This window comes from Oncorhynchus kisutch, unplaced genomic scaffold (genome assembly GCF_002021735.2).
Source record: "Oncorhynchus kisutch isolate 150728-3 unplaced genomic scaffold, Okis_V2 scaffold3951, whole genome shotgun sequence".
Lineage (NCBI taxonomy): Eukaryota > Metazoa > Chordata > Actinopteri > Salmoniformes > Salmonidae > Oncorhynchus > Oncorhynchus kisutch.
This window is the reverse complement of record NW_022265896.1, coordinates 43,382-60,041: the sequence shown is the minus strand read 5'-3', so window position 1 is coordinate 60,041 and position 16,660 is coordinate 43,382. Positions and strand designations below refer to the sequence as shown.

The following is a 16,660-nucleotide window of genomic DNA, read 5'->3' as shown; positions in this document are numbered from 1 at the left end:
GACTGATACTGTATCTGATGAGGAACAGAACATCCATCTACAGGAGAGGAGACTGATACTGTATCTGACGAGGAACAGAAGGACCATCAACAGGAGAGGAGACTGATACTGTATCTGATGAGGAACAGACGTCCATCTACAGGAGAGGAGACTGATACTGTATCTGATGAGGAACAGAACGACCATCAACAGGAGAGGAGACTGATACTGTATCTGATGAGGAACAGAACGACCATCAACAGGAGAGGAGACTGATACTGTATCTGATGAGCAGAAGAACAGATGTCCATCTACAGGAGAGGAGACTGATACTGTATCTGATGAGGAACAGAACGACCATCTACAGGAGAGGAGACTGATACTGTATCTGATGAGGAACAGACATCCATCTACAGGAGAGGAGACTGATACTGTATCTGATGAGGAACAGAACGTCCATCTACAGGAGAGGAGACTGATACTGTATCTGATGAGGAACAGAACGACCATCAACAGGAGAGGAGACTGATACTGTATCTGATGAGCTTAGGAACAGACGTCCATCTACAGGAGAGGAGACTGATACTGTATCTGATGAGCTGAGAAACAGAACGTCCATCAACAGGAGAGGAGACTGATACTGTATCTGATGAGGCTTCGGCCCACGGACCCTTGTGGTCCCGGGCCAGGCTTCGGCCCACGGACCCTTGTGGTCCCGGGCCAGGCTTCGGCCCACGGACCCTTGTGGTCCCGGGCCAGGCTTCGGCCCACGGACCCTTGTGGTCCCGGGCCAGGCTTCGGCCCACAGACCCTTGTGGTCCCAGCAAAGCACACGTGAAGCCACAGCCTGTTGTTGCAGCTTAGCCACTACATTTTCTATCCATACATCAAAGTTACAGGTGTAGTTTACCCCCCCGGTCTAGTCTGTTACAGATGTAGTTTACCCCCCCTGGTCTAGTCTGTTACAGGTGTAGTTTACCCCCCCCCCCCTGGTCTAGTCTGTTACAGGTGTAGTTTACCCCCCCCCCCAGTCTAGTCTGTTTCTGGTGTAGTTTATCCCCCCCCTGGTCTAGTCTGTTACAGGTGTAGTTTACCCCCCCCCCCCCCCCCCCCCCCGGTCTAGTCTGTTACAGGTGTAGTTTACCCCCCCTGGTCTAGTCTGTTACAGGTGTAGTTTACCCCCCCCCTGGTCTAGTCTGTTACAGGTGTAGTTTACCCCCCCTGGTCTAGTCTGTTACAGGTGTAGTTTACCCCCCCTGGTCTAGTCTGTTACAGGTGTAGTTTACCCCCCCTGGTCTAGTCTGTTACAGGTGTAGTTTACCCCCCCTGGTCTAGTCTGTTACAGGTGTAGTTTACCCCCCCCCCCCTGGTCTAGTCTGTTACAGGTGTAGTTTACCCCCCCCCCCCCCTGGTCTAGTCTGTTACAGGTGTAGTTTACCCCCCCCTGGTCTAGTCTGTTACAGGTGTAGTTCCCCCCCCCCCCCCCTGGTCTAGTCTGTTTCTGGTGTAGTTTACCCCCCCCGGTCTAGTCTGTTACAGGTGTAGTTTACCCCCCCGGTCTAGTCTGTTACAGGTGTAGTTTACCCCCCCCCCGGTCTAGTCTGTTACATACCAGTGAACTCAAAGCACTCCCAAGCAGACATCAGCTGTCATACTGTATATGGAGAGAAGGGGAGATGGAATCTGATGGCGTTTAGCCTTTGACCTGGGCTCTGTGCAGCATTTGAAGAGTCTTTAAGTGCTGCAGTGTGTGTGGGGGAGAGGCTGCAGTCTCAGGGCGAGGACTGACCGGGCTCCAAGGGCCTCCTAGTGATGCTAAGCAGCTGCTGTATGGGATCGGTCACCAAGAGGCCGACAAACACAGCTAGCATCCCAAACAGCACCATCTTCCCTATATAGGGCACTATATAGCACCCAAAACAGTCTATCCCAGCCAGGAACAAGATCCTCCCAGCTACAGTCTATCCCAGCCAGAAACAACACCCTCCCAGCTACAGTCTATCCCAGCTACAGTCTATCCCAGCTACAGACTATCCCAGCCAGGAACAAGATCCTCCCAGCTACAGTCTATCCCAGCCAGAAACAACACCCTCCCAGCTACAGTCTATCCCAGCTACAGTCTATCCCAGCTACAGACTATCCCAGCCAGGAACAAGACCCTCCCAGCTACAGTCTATCCCAGCCAGAAACAACACCCTCCCAGCTACAGTCTATCCCAGCTACAGTCTATCCCAGCTACAGACTATCCCAGCCAGGAACAAGACCCTCCCAGCTACAGTCTATCCCAGCCAGAAACAACACCCTCCCAGCTACAGTCTATCCCAGCTACAGTTTATCCCAGCCAGAAACAAGACCCTCCCAGCTACAGTCTATCCCAGCCAGGAACAACACCCTCCCAGCTACAGTCTATCACAGCTACAGTCTATCCCAGCCAGGAACAAGACCCTCCCAGCTACAGTCTATCCCAGCCAGAAACAAGACCCTCCCAGCTACAGTCTATCCCAGCCAGAAACAAGACCCTCCCAGCTACAGTCTATCCCAGCCAGAAACAAGACCCTCCCAGCTACAGTCTATCCCAGCCAGAAACAAGACCCTCCCAGCTAGTCTATCCCAGCCAGGAACAAGACCCTCCCAGCTACAGTCTATCCCAGCCAGAAACAACACCCTCCCAGCTACAGTCTATCCCAGCTACAGTCTATCCCAGCTACAGACTATCCCAGCCAGGAACAAGACCCTCCCAGCTACAGTCTATCCCAGCCAGGAACAAGACCCTCCCAGCTACAGTCTATCACAGCTACAGTCTATCCCAGCCAGGAACAAGACCCTCCCAGCTACAGTCTATCCCAGCCAGAAACAACACCCTCCCAGCTACAGTCTATCCCAGCTACAGTCTATCCCAGCTACAGTCTATCCCAGCCAGAAACAAGACCCTCCCAGCTACAGTTTATCCCAGCCAGAAACAAGACCCTCCCAGCTACAGTCTATCCCAGCCAGGAACAACACCCTCCCAGCTACAGTCTATCACAGCTACAGTCTATCCCAGCCAGGAACAAGACCCTCCCAGCTACAGTCTATCCCAGCCAGAAACAAGACCCTCCCAGCTACAGTCTATCCCAGCCAGAAACAAGACCCTCCCAGCTACAGTCTATCCCAGCCAGAAACAAGACCCTCCCAGCTACAGTCTATCCCAGCCAGAAACAAGACCCTCCCAGCTACAGTCTATCCCAGCCAGGAACAAGACCCTCCCAGCTACAGTCTATCCCAGCCAGGAACAAGACCCTCCCAGCTACAGTCTATCCCAGCCAGGAACAAGACCCTCCCAGCTACAGTCTATCCCAGCCAGAAACAACACCCTCCCAGCTACAGTCTATCCCAGCTACAGTCTATCCCAGCTACAGACTATCCCAGCCAGGAACAAGACCCTCCCAGCTAGTCTATCCCAGCCAGGAACAAGACCCTCCCAGCTACAGTCTATCCCATCTACAGTCTATCCCAGCCAGGAACAAGACCCTCCCAGCTACAGTCTATCCCAATCAGGAACAAGACCCTCCCAGCTACAGTCTATCCCAGCCAGGAACAAGACCCTCCCAGCTAGTCTATCCCAGCTACAGTCTATCCCAGCCAGGAACAACACCCTCCCAGCTACAGTCTATCACAGCTACAGTCTATCCCAGCCAGGAACAACACCCTCCCAGCTACAGTCTATCACAGCTACAGTCTATCCCAGCCAGGAACAAGACCCTCCCAGCTACAGTCTATCCCAGCTACAGTCTATCCCAGCCAGGAACAAGACCCTCCCAGCTACAGTCTATCCCAGCCAGGAACAAGACCCTCCCAGCTACAGTCTATCCCAGCCAGGAACAAGACCCTCCCAGCTACAGTCTATCACAGCTACAGTCTATCCCAGCCAGGAACAAGACCCTCCCAGCTACAGTCTATCCCAGCCAGAAACAAGACCCTCCCAGCTACAGTCTATCCCAGCCAGAAACAAGACCCTCCCAGCTACAGTCTATCCCAGCCAGAAACAAGACCCTCCCAGCTACAGTCTATCCCAGCCAGGAACAAGACCCTCCCAGCTACAGTCTATCCCAGCCAGAAACAACACCCTCCCAGCTACAGTCTATCCCAGCTACAGTCTATCCCAGCTACAGACTATCCCAGCCAGGAACAAGACCCTCCCAGCTAGTCTATCCCAGCCAGGAACAAGACCCTCCCAGCTACAGTCTATCCCATCTACAGTCTATCCCAGCCAGGAACAAGACCCTCCCAGCTAGTCTATCCCAGCTACAGTCTATCCCAGCCAGGAACAAGACCCTCCCAGCTAGTCTATCCCAGCTACAGTCTATCCCAGCCAGGAACAACACCCTCCCAGCTACAGTCTATCACAGCTACAGTCTATCCCAGCCAGGAACAACACCCTCCCAGCTACAGTCTATCCCAGCTACAGTCTATCCCAGCCAGGAACAAGACCCTCCCAGCTACAGTCTATCCCAGCTACAGTCTATCCCAGCCAGGAACAAGACCCTCCCAGCTACAGTCTATCCCAGCCACGAACAAGACCCTCCCAGCTACAGTCTATCACAGCTACAGTCTATCCCAGCCAGGAACAAGACTCTCCCAGCTACAGTCTATCACAGCTACAGTCTATCCCAGCCAGGAACAACACCCTCCCAGCTACAGTCTATCCCAGCCAGGAACAACACCCTCCCAGCTACAGTCTATCCCAGCCAGGAACAACACCCTCCCAGCTACAGTCTATCCCAGCCAGGAACAAGACCCTCCTAGCTACAGTCTATCCCAGCTACAGTCTATCCCAGCCAGGAACAACACCCTCCCAGCTACAGTCTATCCCAGCTACAGTCTATCCCAGCCAGGAACAAGACCCTCCCAGCTACAGTCTATCCCAGCCAGGAACAAGACCCTCCCAGCTACAGTCTATCACAGCTACAGTCTATCCCAGCCAGGAACAAGACCCTCCCAGCTACAGTCTATCACAGCTACAGTCTATCCCAGCCAGGAACAACACCCTCCCAGCTACAGTCTATCCCAGCCAGGAACAACACCCTCCCAGCTACAGTCTATCCCAGCCAGGAACAACACCCTCCCAGCTACAGTCTATCCCAGCCAGGAACAAGACCCTCCTAGCTACAGTCTATCCCAGCTACAGTCTATCCCAGCCAGGAACAACACCCTCCCAGCTACAGACTATCCCAGCCAGGAACAAGACCCTCCCAGCTACAGTCTATCCCAGCTACAGTCTATCACAGCTACAGTCTATCCCAGCCAGGAACAACACCCTCCCAGCTACAGTCTATCACAGCTACAGTCTATCCCAGCCAGGAACAACACCCTCCCAGCTACAGTCTATCCCAGCCAGGAACAAGACCCTCCCAGCTACAGTCTATCCCATCTACAGTCTATCCCAGCCAGAAACAACACCCTCCCAGCTACAGTCTATCACAGCTACAGTCTATCCCAGCCAGGAACAACACCCTCCCAGCTACAGTCTATCACAGCTACAGTCTATCCCAGCCAGGAACAACACCCACCCAGCTACAGTCTATCCCAGCCAGGAACAAGACCCTCCTAGCTACAGTCTATCCCAGCTACAGTCTATCCCAGCCAGGAACAACAGGCTATGGCTTCACGTGTGCTTGGCCAGGACCACTAGGGTCCGTGGGCCGAAGCCTGGCCAGGACCACTAGGGTCCGTGGGCCGAAGCCTGGCCAGGACCACAAGGGTCCGTGGGCCGAAGCCTGGCCAGGACCACTAGGGTCCGTGGGCCGAAGCCTGGCCAGGACCACTAGGGTCCGTGGGCCGAAGCCTGGCCAGGACCACTAGGGTCCGTGGGCCGAAGCCTGGCCAGGACCACTAGGGTCCGTGGGCCGAAGCCTGGCCAGGACCACTAGGGTCCGTGGGCCGAAGCCTGGCCAGGACCACTAGGGTCCGTGGGCCGAAGCCTGGCCAGGACCACTAGGGTCCGTGGGCCGAAGCCTGGCCAGGACCACTAGGGTCCGTGGGCCGAAGCCTGGCCAGGACCACTAGGGTCCGTGGGCCGAAGCCTGGCCAGGACCACTAGGGTCCGTGGGCCGAAGCCTGGCCAGGACCACTAGGGTCCGTGGGCCGAAGCCTGACCATGAAATTGATTAAATCATTTAATACCCCATAATGACAAAGCACAAAGAGGTTTTTAGAATATATATATATATATCACATTTACATAAGTATTCAGACCCTTTACTCAGTACTTTGTTGAAGCACCTTTGGCAGTGATTACACCCTGGAGTCTTCTTGGGTATGACGCTAAAAGCTTGGCACACCTGTATTTGGGGAGTTTCTCCTGTTCTTCTCTGCAGATCCTCTCAAGCTCTGTCAGGTTGGATGGGGAACGTCGCTGCACAGCTATTTTCTGATCTCTCCAGAGATGTTTAGATCGGGTTCAAGTCCAGCCTCTGGCTGGGCCACTCAAGGACATTCGGAGGCTTGTACCGAAGCCACTCCTGCGTTGCCTTGGCGCTCAGGGTCGTTGTCCTGTTGGAAGGTGAACCTTCGTCCCAGTCTGAGCTCCTGAGCGCTGTGGATCAAGGATCTCTGTACTTTGATCACTTCATCTTTGCTCTGTTCATCTTTGCCTCGATCCTGACTAGTCTCCCAGTCCCTGCCACTGAAAAACATCCCACCAGCATGATGCTGCCACAGTAGGGATGGTGCCAGGTTTCCTCCAGACATGACGCTTGACATTCAGGCCAAAGAGTTCAATCTTGGTTTCATCAGACCAGAGAATCTTGTTTCTGGTCTGAGAGTCTTTAGGTGCCTGTTTATGTCATTATGAAGTCTTGTGTTTAGATTGCTGATAATATTATATATTTAATCAATTTTCAAATAAGACTAACATAAAATGAGGAAAAAGTCAAGGGGTCTGAATATTTCCCGAATGCACTGTATCATAGGCTAGGTAACTAACGTTATACTGTACCTAAAGTCAATCTGGTTGCCTCTCCTCAATCTTCACTAGGTAACTAACGTTATACTGTACCTAAAGTCAATCTGGTTGCCTCTCCTCAATCTTCACTAGGTAACTAACGTTATACTATACCTAAAGTCAATCTGGTTGCCTCTCCTCAATCTTCACTAGGTAACTAACGTTATACTGTACCTAAAGTCAATCTGGTTGCCTCTCCTCAATCTTCGCTAGGTAACTAACGTTATACTATACCTAAAGTCAATCTGGTTGCCTCTCCTCAATCTTCGCTAGGTAACTAACGTTATACTGTACCTAAAGTCAATCTGGTTGCCTCTCCTCAATTTTTATTTATTTATTTATTTTACCTTTATTTAACCAGGTAGGCAAGTTGAGAACAAGTTCTCATTTACAATTGCGACCTGGCCAAGATAAAGCAAAGCAGTTCGACAGATAAAACGACACAGACTTACACATGGAGTAAAAACAAACATACAGTCAATAATGCAGTATAAACAAGTCTATATACAATGTGAGCAAATGAGGTGAGAAGGGAGGTAAAGGCAAAAAAGGCCATGATGGCAAAGTAAATACAATATAGCAAGTAAAATACTGGAATGGTAATCTTCACTAGGTAACTAACGTTATACTGTACCTAAAGTCAATCTGGTTGCCTCTCCTCAATCTTCGCTAGGTAGTTGGGACCTAGTGGTTAGAGTGTAGAGGGGGCAGGGTAGCCTAGTGGTTAGAGTGTAGAGGCGGCAGGGTAGCCTAGTGGTTAGAGTGTAGAGGCGGCAGGGTAGCCTAGTGGTTAGAGTGTAGAGGCGGCAGGGTAGCCTAGTGGTTAGAGTGTAGAGGCGGCAGGGTAGCCTAGTGGTTAGAGTGTAGAGGCGGCAGGGTAGCCTAGTGGTTAGAGTGTAGAGGCGGCAGGGTAGCCTAGTGGTTAGAGTGTAGAGGCGGCAGGGTAGCCTAGTGGTTAGAGCGTTGGACTAGTAACCGAAAGGTTGCAAGTTCAAATCCCCGTGCTGACAAGGTAAAATTCTGCCCCTGAACAGGCAGTTAACCCACTGTTCCTAGACCAGTTAACCCACTGTTCCTAGACCAGTTAACCCACTGTTCTTAGACCAGTTAACCCACTGTTCCTAGACCAGTTAACCCACTGTTCCTAGACCAGTTAACCCACTGTTCCTAGACCAGTTATCCCACTGTTCCTAGACCAGTTAACCCACTGTTCCTAGACCAGTTAACCCACTGTTCCTAGACCAGTTAACCCACTGTTCCTAGACAGTTAACCCACTGTTCTAGACCAGTTAACCCACTGTTCCTAGACCAGTTAACCCACTGTTCCTAGACCAGTTAACCCACTGTTCCTAGACCAGTTAACCCACTGTTCCTAGACCAGTTAACCCACTGTTCCTAGACCAGTTAACCCACTGTTCCTAGACCAGTTAACCCACTGTTCCTAGACCAGTTAACCCACTGTTCCTAGACCAGTTAACCCACTGTTCCTAGACCAGTTAACCCACTGTTCCTAGACCAGTTAACCCACTGTTCCTAGACCAGTTAACCCACTGTTCCTAGACCAGTTAACCCACTGTTCCTAGACCAGTTAACCCACTGTTCCTAGACCAGTTAACCCACTGTTCCTAGGCCGTCATTGAAAATAAGAATTTGTTCTTAACTGACTTGCCTGGTTAAATAAAGGTAATGTAAAAAAGCCAACTGTAATACACTTTTAAATGAACTCTTCATCGGCGCTCATTGACGATGAGTAGAATGAATGGCTCAGTCGGGCATCAGTCCAAAAACACCACTATGAGGAAACATGCAACCCATGAATAGTTTAACTACTGGATGACTATATTCAGGCATGGAGTAGGCTGTAATATGTGGCTTCTCATAATATAGCACACATAAGCTATTTGGGGTTTACTACCTTTTTATTTGTGCGTTTTTATTGTTCAGAAATGTGGTGGGTCGTCTCTTCGTTTCTCAGGACTTTATCCTGCTAACTGTTCCAAATGTCCCAACTGAATTTGGTAAAAGGGCTTTTATGTCCTCTGCGCCATCGTCTTGGAACGCCTCACAAGATACTTTTAAACTGGAAGAATTTGTCCCCGATTGGTATTTTTAAATCACTGATGAAGGATTTTGAGGCTGATTCCCTGACCTGTCAATGTTTTTTTGCTGTTTTAGACTCTTGTGAATTCAATGGTTTTTACTAGATTACTTTAGTAATTCGTTTTTCACGTTGTATGTCTGTAATTTTTTTGTAATGACTTGGTGCTGCCTATCTTGGCCAGGACGCTCTTGAAAAAGAGATTTTAAATCTCAATGAGCCCTTCCTGGTTAAGGTTAAATAATAATTTTATACATAACCTAAGCAGCGTTTAAATTATTATTGTCCTTCCTTCTGAACTATCAACTCTTTTTTTCCCTCCCATCTGTCCATTATGTCATAACTCAGCCCTTTAACTCTACAGAGTCTGAGAAGGAACCTCTGAAAGCTCAGTGTGACTATTTCCACAGCAGGACTAGTTTATATGTTTATTATACAAACACAATAACACAAGGAGATGCTCATTACCGCCGTGCCTGGATGGAACTCTGTCTAGCGGCTGTTGCTAAGCAGCGAGAGCTCCGTGGGCGAATAGAGAATGTCAGAGAGAAGTGAAAGCTCTAGAACGTTCTGGATGAATGTGCTGCTGGATTCTATAGAGCAGTGGTCACCAACTGGTCCATCGCCAAGACATTCCCTAGTGGATCGTCAAACTTTTCTGTAAAGAAAACTCTACAAAAATGGTAAAGCCTCGTGTATCTATTTCTATTTTATTCCTCTGGGGCTTCGTCCTCATTGTGGTTTTACAGACGTGTTTAATACGTCTTATGCACACACTTTATTTGAATATTTATGAAATGTAGATTGTTATATTTGGAAGCACTTATGTGTTTTTCCTTGGCCTCCAACTCCTTTCGAAGAGTGGAGCGGATGTGGGCGGGGCTAGGTCTATATAAGGGTACTATTTTATTTATCACAACATTTCTGACGAAGGCCGTGAGGCCGATACGTAAAGCTTATTAAAGATCAGTGACACTATCAAGACCAGTGTGCAGTTTCCTTTTTCATTCCTCTGGGGCTGTTGGCGGAAGGTGCACCTGATTTAAACTGCCCTGCGCGCCGGGGAGGCAACCGGTTCCCATTTTTAACCATTTTATGTGTCTGAAGGTACAAACTATGCCCTCCTGGCGGTGCCGCAGAACTAAATCAAGTGCTCTATTTGCCTCCCGCTGGCCAATCGGATGGCTCAGATTACCGTATCCGTAGTAAGTTGAATCTGTGAGATTCTTCCACCCAGAGCTGTCAACACGTGCCTTTGTCCTTCTTCCCCTCAGAGCTGTCAACACGTGCCTTCGTCCTTCTTCCACTCACAGCTGTCAACACGTGCCTTCGTCCTCATTCCACTCACAGCTGTCAACACGTGCCTTCGTCCTTCTTCCACTCAGAGCTGTCAACATGTGCCTTCGTCCTCCTCCCACTCAGAGCTGTCAACACGTGCCTTCGTCCTCCTCCCACTCAGAGCTGTCAACACGTGCCTTCGTCCTTCTTCCACTCAGAGCTGTCAACACGTGCCTTCATCCTCCTTCCACTCAGAGCTGTCAACACGTCAACACGTGCCTTCGTCCTCCTTCCACTCAGCCAGCATCATTGGTGGAAAGGGAGAATGGAGGGATGTTGAGAGGCGGACCCTAACATGGCCAGCGTCATTGGTGGAAAGGGAGAATGGAGGGATGTTGAGAGGCGGACCCTAACATGGCCAGCGTCATTGGTGGAAAGGGAGAATGGAGGGATGTTGAGAGGCGGACCCTAACATGGCCAGCGTCATTGGTGGAAAGGGAGAATAGAGGGATGTTGAGAGGCGGAGCCTAACATGGCCAACGTCATTGGTGGAAAGGGAGAATGGAGGGCTGTTGAGAGGCGGACCCTAACATGGCCAGCGTCATTGGTGGAAAGGGAGAACGGTTCCTTGTTACACCAGTCACTAGAGCGGCTGTAATCCTCCCCAGCTCCTTGTTACACCAGTCACTAGAGCAGCTGTAGTCCTCCCCAGTTCCTTGTTACACCAGTCACTAGAGCAGCTGTAATCCTCCCCAGTCACTAGAGCAGCTGTAATCCTCCCCAGTCACTAGAGCAGCTGTAATCCTCCCCAGTTCCTTGTTCCACCAGTCACTAGAGCAGCTGTAGTCCTCCCCAGTTCCTTATTACACCAGTCACTAGAGCGGCTGTAATCCTCCCCAGCTCCTTGTTACACCAGTCACTAGAGCAGCTGTAATCCTCCCCAGTTCCTTGTTACACCAGTCACTAGAGCAGCTGTAATCCTCCCCAGCTCCTTGTTACACCAGTCACTAGAGCAGCTGTAATCCTCCCCAGTCACTAGAGCAGCTGTAGTCCTCCCCAGTCACTAGAGCAGCTGTAATCCTCCCCAGTTCCTTGTTACACCAGTCACTAGAGCAGCTGTAATCCTCCCCAGCTCCTTGTTACACCAGTCACTAGAGCGGCTGTAATCCTCCCCAGTCACTAGAGCAGCTGTAATCCTCCCCAGCTCCTTGTTCCACCAGTCACTAGAGCGGCTGTAATCCTCCCCAGCTCCTTGTTACACCAGTCACTAGAGCAGCTGTAATCCTCCCCAGCTCCTTGTTACACCAGTCACTAGAGCGGCTGTAATCCTCCCCAGTCACTAGAGCAGCTGTAATCCTCCCCAGCTCCTTGTTCCACCAGTCACTAGAGCAGCTGTAATCCTCCCCAGCTCTTTGTTACACCAGTCACTAGAGCGGCTGTAATCCTCCCCAGACACTAGAGCAGCTGTAATCCTCCCCAGCTCCTTGTTACACCAGTCACTAGAGCAGCTGTAGTCCTCCCCAGTTCCTTGTTCCACCAGTCACTAGAGCGGCTGTAGTCCTCCCCAGTTCCTTGTTCCACCAGTCACTAGAGCAGCTGTAATCCTCCCCAGCTCCTTGTTCCACCAGTCACTAGAGCAGCTGTAGTCCTCCCCAGCTCCTTGTTACACCAGTCACTAGAGCAGCTGTAATCCTCCCCAGTCACTAGAGCGGCTGTAATCCTCCCCAGTCACTAGAGCAGCTGTAGTCCCCCCAAGTTCCTTGTTCCACCAGTCACTAGAGCAGCTGTAATCCTCCCCAGCTCCTTGTTACACCAGTCACTAGAGCGGCTGTAATCCTCCCCAGCTCCTTGTTACACCAGTCACTAGAGCAGCTGTAGTCCTCCCCAGTTCCTTGTTCCACCAGTCACTAGAGCAGCTGTAATCCTCCCCAGTCACTAGAGCAGCTGTAATCCTCCCCAGTCACTAGAGCAGCTGTAATCCTCCCCAGCTCCTTGTTCCACCAGTCACTAGAGCGGCTGTAATCCTCCCCAGTTCCTTGTTCCACCAGTCACTAGAGCGGCTGTAATCCTCCCCAGCTCCTTGTTCCACCAGTCACTAGAGCAGCTGTAATCCTCCCCCAGCTCCTTGTTACACCAGTCACTAGAGCGGCTGTAATCCTCCCCAGCTCCTTGTTACACCAGTCACTAGAGCGGCTGTAATCCTCCCCAGCTCCTTGTTCCACCAGTCACTAGAGCAGCTGTAATCCTCCCCAGCTCCTTGTTACACCAGTCACTAGAGCGGCTGTAATCCTCCCCAGTCACTAGAGCAGCTGTAATCCTCCCCAGCTCCTTGTTACACCAGTCACTAGAGCGGCTGTAATCCTCCCCAGTCACTAGAGCAGCTGTAATCCTCCCCAGTCACTAGAGCGGCTGTAATCCTCCCCAGCTCCTTGTTACACCAGTCACTAGAGCGGCTGTAATCCTCCCCAGTCACTAGAGCGGCTGTAATCCTCCCCAGCTCCTTGTTACACCAGTCACTAGAGCAGCTGTAATCCTCCCCAGCTCCTTGTTACACCAGTCACTAGAGCGGCTGTAATCCTCCCCAGCTCCTTGTTACACCAGTCACTAGAGCAGCTGTAATCCTCCCCAGCTCCTTGTTACACCAGTCACTAGAGCGGCTGTAATCCTCCCCAGCTCCTTGTTACACCAGTCACTAGAGCGGCTGTAATCCTCCCCAGCTCCTTGTTACACCAGTCACTAGAGCAGCTGTAATCCTCCCCAGCTCCTTGTTACACCAGTCACTAGAGCAGCTGTAATCCTCCCCCAGCTCCTCCCACACAACAGGGATGGATCTATGAGAATGATACCCTCGCTAACACTATAAATATATCTGTTTATGAGACAACTAACAAACAACCAAAAGATGCAGTGGAAAAGTAGAGTGTGTTGGCAGTTAGCTGAACGGCTAGCGGAAGGGTAAGAGGCCCAGTGTCCCGGTCTCTCACACCGTTCAGCTAAGAGGCCCAGTCTCTCACACCGTTCAGCTAAGAGGCCCAGTGACCCGGTCTCTCACACCGTTCAGCTAAGAGGCCCAGTCTCTCACACCGTTCAGCTAAGAGGCCCAGTGACCCGGTCTCTCACACCGTTCAGCTAAGAGGCCCAGTCTCTCACACCGTTCAGCTAAGAGGCCCAGCCTCTCACACCGTACAGCTAAGAGGCCCAGTGTCCCGGTCTCTCACACCGTTCAGCTAAGAGGCCCAGTGTCCCGGTCTCTCACATCGTTCAGCTAAGAGGCCCAGTGACCCGGTCTCTCACACCGTTCAGCTAAGAGGCCCAGTGTCCCGGTCTCTCACACCGTTCAGCTAAGAGGCCCAGTGTCCCGGTCTCTCACACCGTTCAGCTAAGAGGCCCAGTGACCCGGTCTCTCACATCGTTCAGCTAAGAGGCCCAGTGACCCGGTCTCTCACACCGTTCAGCTAAGAGGCCCAGTGTCCCGGTCTCTCACACCGTTCAGCTAAGAGGCCCAGTGTCCCGGTCTCTCACACCGTTCAGCTAAGAGGCCCAGTGTCCCGGTCTCTCACACCGTTCAGCTAAGAGGCCCAGTGACCCGGTCTCTCACACCGTTCAGCTAAGAGGCCCAGTGACCCGGTCTCTCACACCGTTCAGCTAAGAGGCCCAGTCTCTCACACCGTTCAGCTAAGAGGCCCAGTGTCCCGGTCTCTCACACCGTTCAGCTAAGAGGCCCAGTGTCTCGGTCTCTCACACCGTTCAGCTAAGAGGCCCAGTGTCTCGGCTCTCACACCGTTCAGCTAAGAGGCCCAGTGACCCCACTGCCACACACAGAGCCGGGAGACTACAGTCTGCTGGTTATAGATCAGGACAACAGGCTGATGGGGAACCTAAATGATGAAGTCTACAGTCTGCTGGTTATAGATCAGGCTGATGGGGAACCTAAATGATGAAGTCTACAGTCTGCTAGTTATAGATCAGGACAACAGGCTGATGGGGAACCTAAATGATGAAGTCTACAGTCTGCTGGTTATAGATCAGGACAACAGGCTGATGGGGAACCTAAATGATGAAGTCTACAGTCTGCTGGTTATAGATCAGGACAACAGGCTGATGGGGAACCTAAATGATGAAGTCTACAGTCTGCTGGTTATAGATCAGGACAACAGGCTGATGGGGAACCTAAATGATGAAGTCTACAGTCTGCTGGTTATAGATCAGGCCAACAGGCTGATGGGGAACCTAAATGATGAAGTCTACAGTCTGCTGGTTATAGATCAGGCTGATGGGGAACCTAAATGATGAAGTCTACAGTCTGCTGGTTATAGATCAGGACAACAGGCTGATGGGGAACCTAAATGATGAAGTCTACAGTCTGCTGGTTATAGATCAGGACAACAGGCTGATGGGGAACCTAAATGACAGATGTGCGGTTTGAAGAACACAGTGGAATAGAAATGTCCAGCATCTGCAGCAGAACAACAAACAGTATCAGAATATATTTCTAAAAGCGAAGTAGTAGAGTCTCAGGAGGAGAGACTGGCCAAACCCACAGCTTGGTGGTTAACAGATCTGGGTCTTCTCCTTACCTGGTGGAACTCTGGGATACCGTCAGGACTGCAGGGGAGATGGGTCTTCTCTCTGGGACTGCAGGGGAGATGGGTCTTCTCTCTGGGACTGCAGGGGAGATGGGTCTTCTCTCTGGGACTGCAGGGGAGATGGGTCTTCTCTCTGGGACTGCAGGGGAGATGGGTCTTCTCTCTGGGACTGCAGGGGAGATGGGTCTTCTCTCTGGGACTGCAGGGGAGATGGGTCTTCTCTCTGGGACTGCAGGGGAGATGGGTCTTCTCTCTGGGACTGCAGGGGAGATGATAATGATAAGTTTCCAATGACCCTCGTCAGGCAGACTGATAAGTTACCAACAACCCTGTCAGGCAGACTGATAATGATAAGTTACCAATGACCCTCATCAGGCAGACTGATAGGTTACCAACAACCCTGTCAGGCAGACTGATAAGTTACCAATGACCCTCATCAGGCAGACTGAAAAGTTACCAATAACCCTGTCAGGCAGACCGATAATGATAAGTTACCAATGACCCCGTCAGGCAGACTGATAATGATAAGTTACCAATGACCCCGTCAGGCAGACTGATAGGTTACCAACAACCCTGTCAGGCAGACTGATAAGTTACCAATGACCCTCATCAGGCAGACTGAAAAGTTACCAATAACCCTGTCAGGCAGACTGATAATGATAAGTTACCAATAACCCCGTCAGGCCGGGTCAGGCTACGACAGGTGGACAGGAAGACAGGAGGACAGGAAGACAGGAGGACAGGAGGACAGGAAGACAGGAGGACAGGGACGGCCGGGGACATTCGTATTGTTCCGCTAGAGGTGAAATTCTTGGACCAGCGCAAGACGGACGAAAGCGAAAGCATTTGCCAATAATGTTTTCATTAACCAGCCAACCCCAGTCAAAAATCACAGGAACGTCAAGAAAAGATAGGTGAGCCTATTGTGATGTCATCACAAGCCCAATAGAACACGCCTCTACTAGTCTGTAGCTGACTGGTGCCCTGTGGTGACACTGCTTAGAGGTGACAGGCAGAGAGGTATCACTGTAGCTGACTGGTGCCCTGTGGTGACACTGCTTAGAGGTGACAGGCAGAGAGGTATCACTGTAGCTGACTGGTGCCCTGTGGTGACACTGCTTAGAGGTGACAGGCAGAGAGGTATCACTGTAGCTGACTGGTGCCCTGTGGTGACACTGCTTAGAGGTGACAGGCAGAGAGGTATCACTGTAGCTGACTGATGCCCTGTGGTGACACTGCTTAGAGGTGACAGGCAGAGAGGTAGCTGACTGATGCCCTGTGGTGACAGGCAGAGAGGTATCACTGTAGCTGACTGATGCCCTGTGGTGACACTGCTTAGAGGTGACAGGCAGAGAGGTAGCTGACTGGTGCCCTGTGGTGACACTGCTTAGAGGTGACAGGCAGAGAGGTATCACTGTAGCTGACTGATGCCCTGTGGTGACACTGCTTAGAGGTGACAGGCAGAGAGGTATCACTGTAGCTGACTGATGCCCTGTGGTGACACTGCTTAGAGGTGACAGGCAGAGAGGTATCACTGTAGCTGACTGGTGCCCTGTGGTGACACTGCTTAGAGGTGACAGGCAGAGAGGTATCACTGTAGCTGACTGGTGCCCTGTGGTGACACTGCTTAGAGGTGACAGGCAGAGAGGTAGCTGACTGATGCCCTGTGGTGACAGGCAGAGAGGTATCACTGTAGCTGACTGGTGCCCTGTGGTGACACTGCTTAGAGGTGACAGG

At 51.3% G+C, this 16,660-nt stretch overlaps 1 protein-coding gene across 4 annotated transcripts in view; it reads right to left on the bottom strand.

The window, feature by feature from the left end:
- LOC116372468 (neurocalcin-delta A-like) overlaps positions 1–16,660 on the bottom strand; it is a 94,990-nt gene that overhangs the window by 69,857 nt on the left and 8,473 nt on the right. For 3 of the 4 annotated variants that reach the window (XM_031821268.1, XM_031821270.1, XM_031821269.1), the window contains exon 2: positions 14,915–15,182. The exons of the other annotated variant lie outside the window; for it this stretch is intronic. The gene's annotated coding sequence lies outside the window, so the exon portion shown is untranslated. The remainder of the gene's footprint in view (positions 1–14,914; positions 15,183–16,660) is intronic. 4 annotated transcript variants of the gene reach the window in all.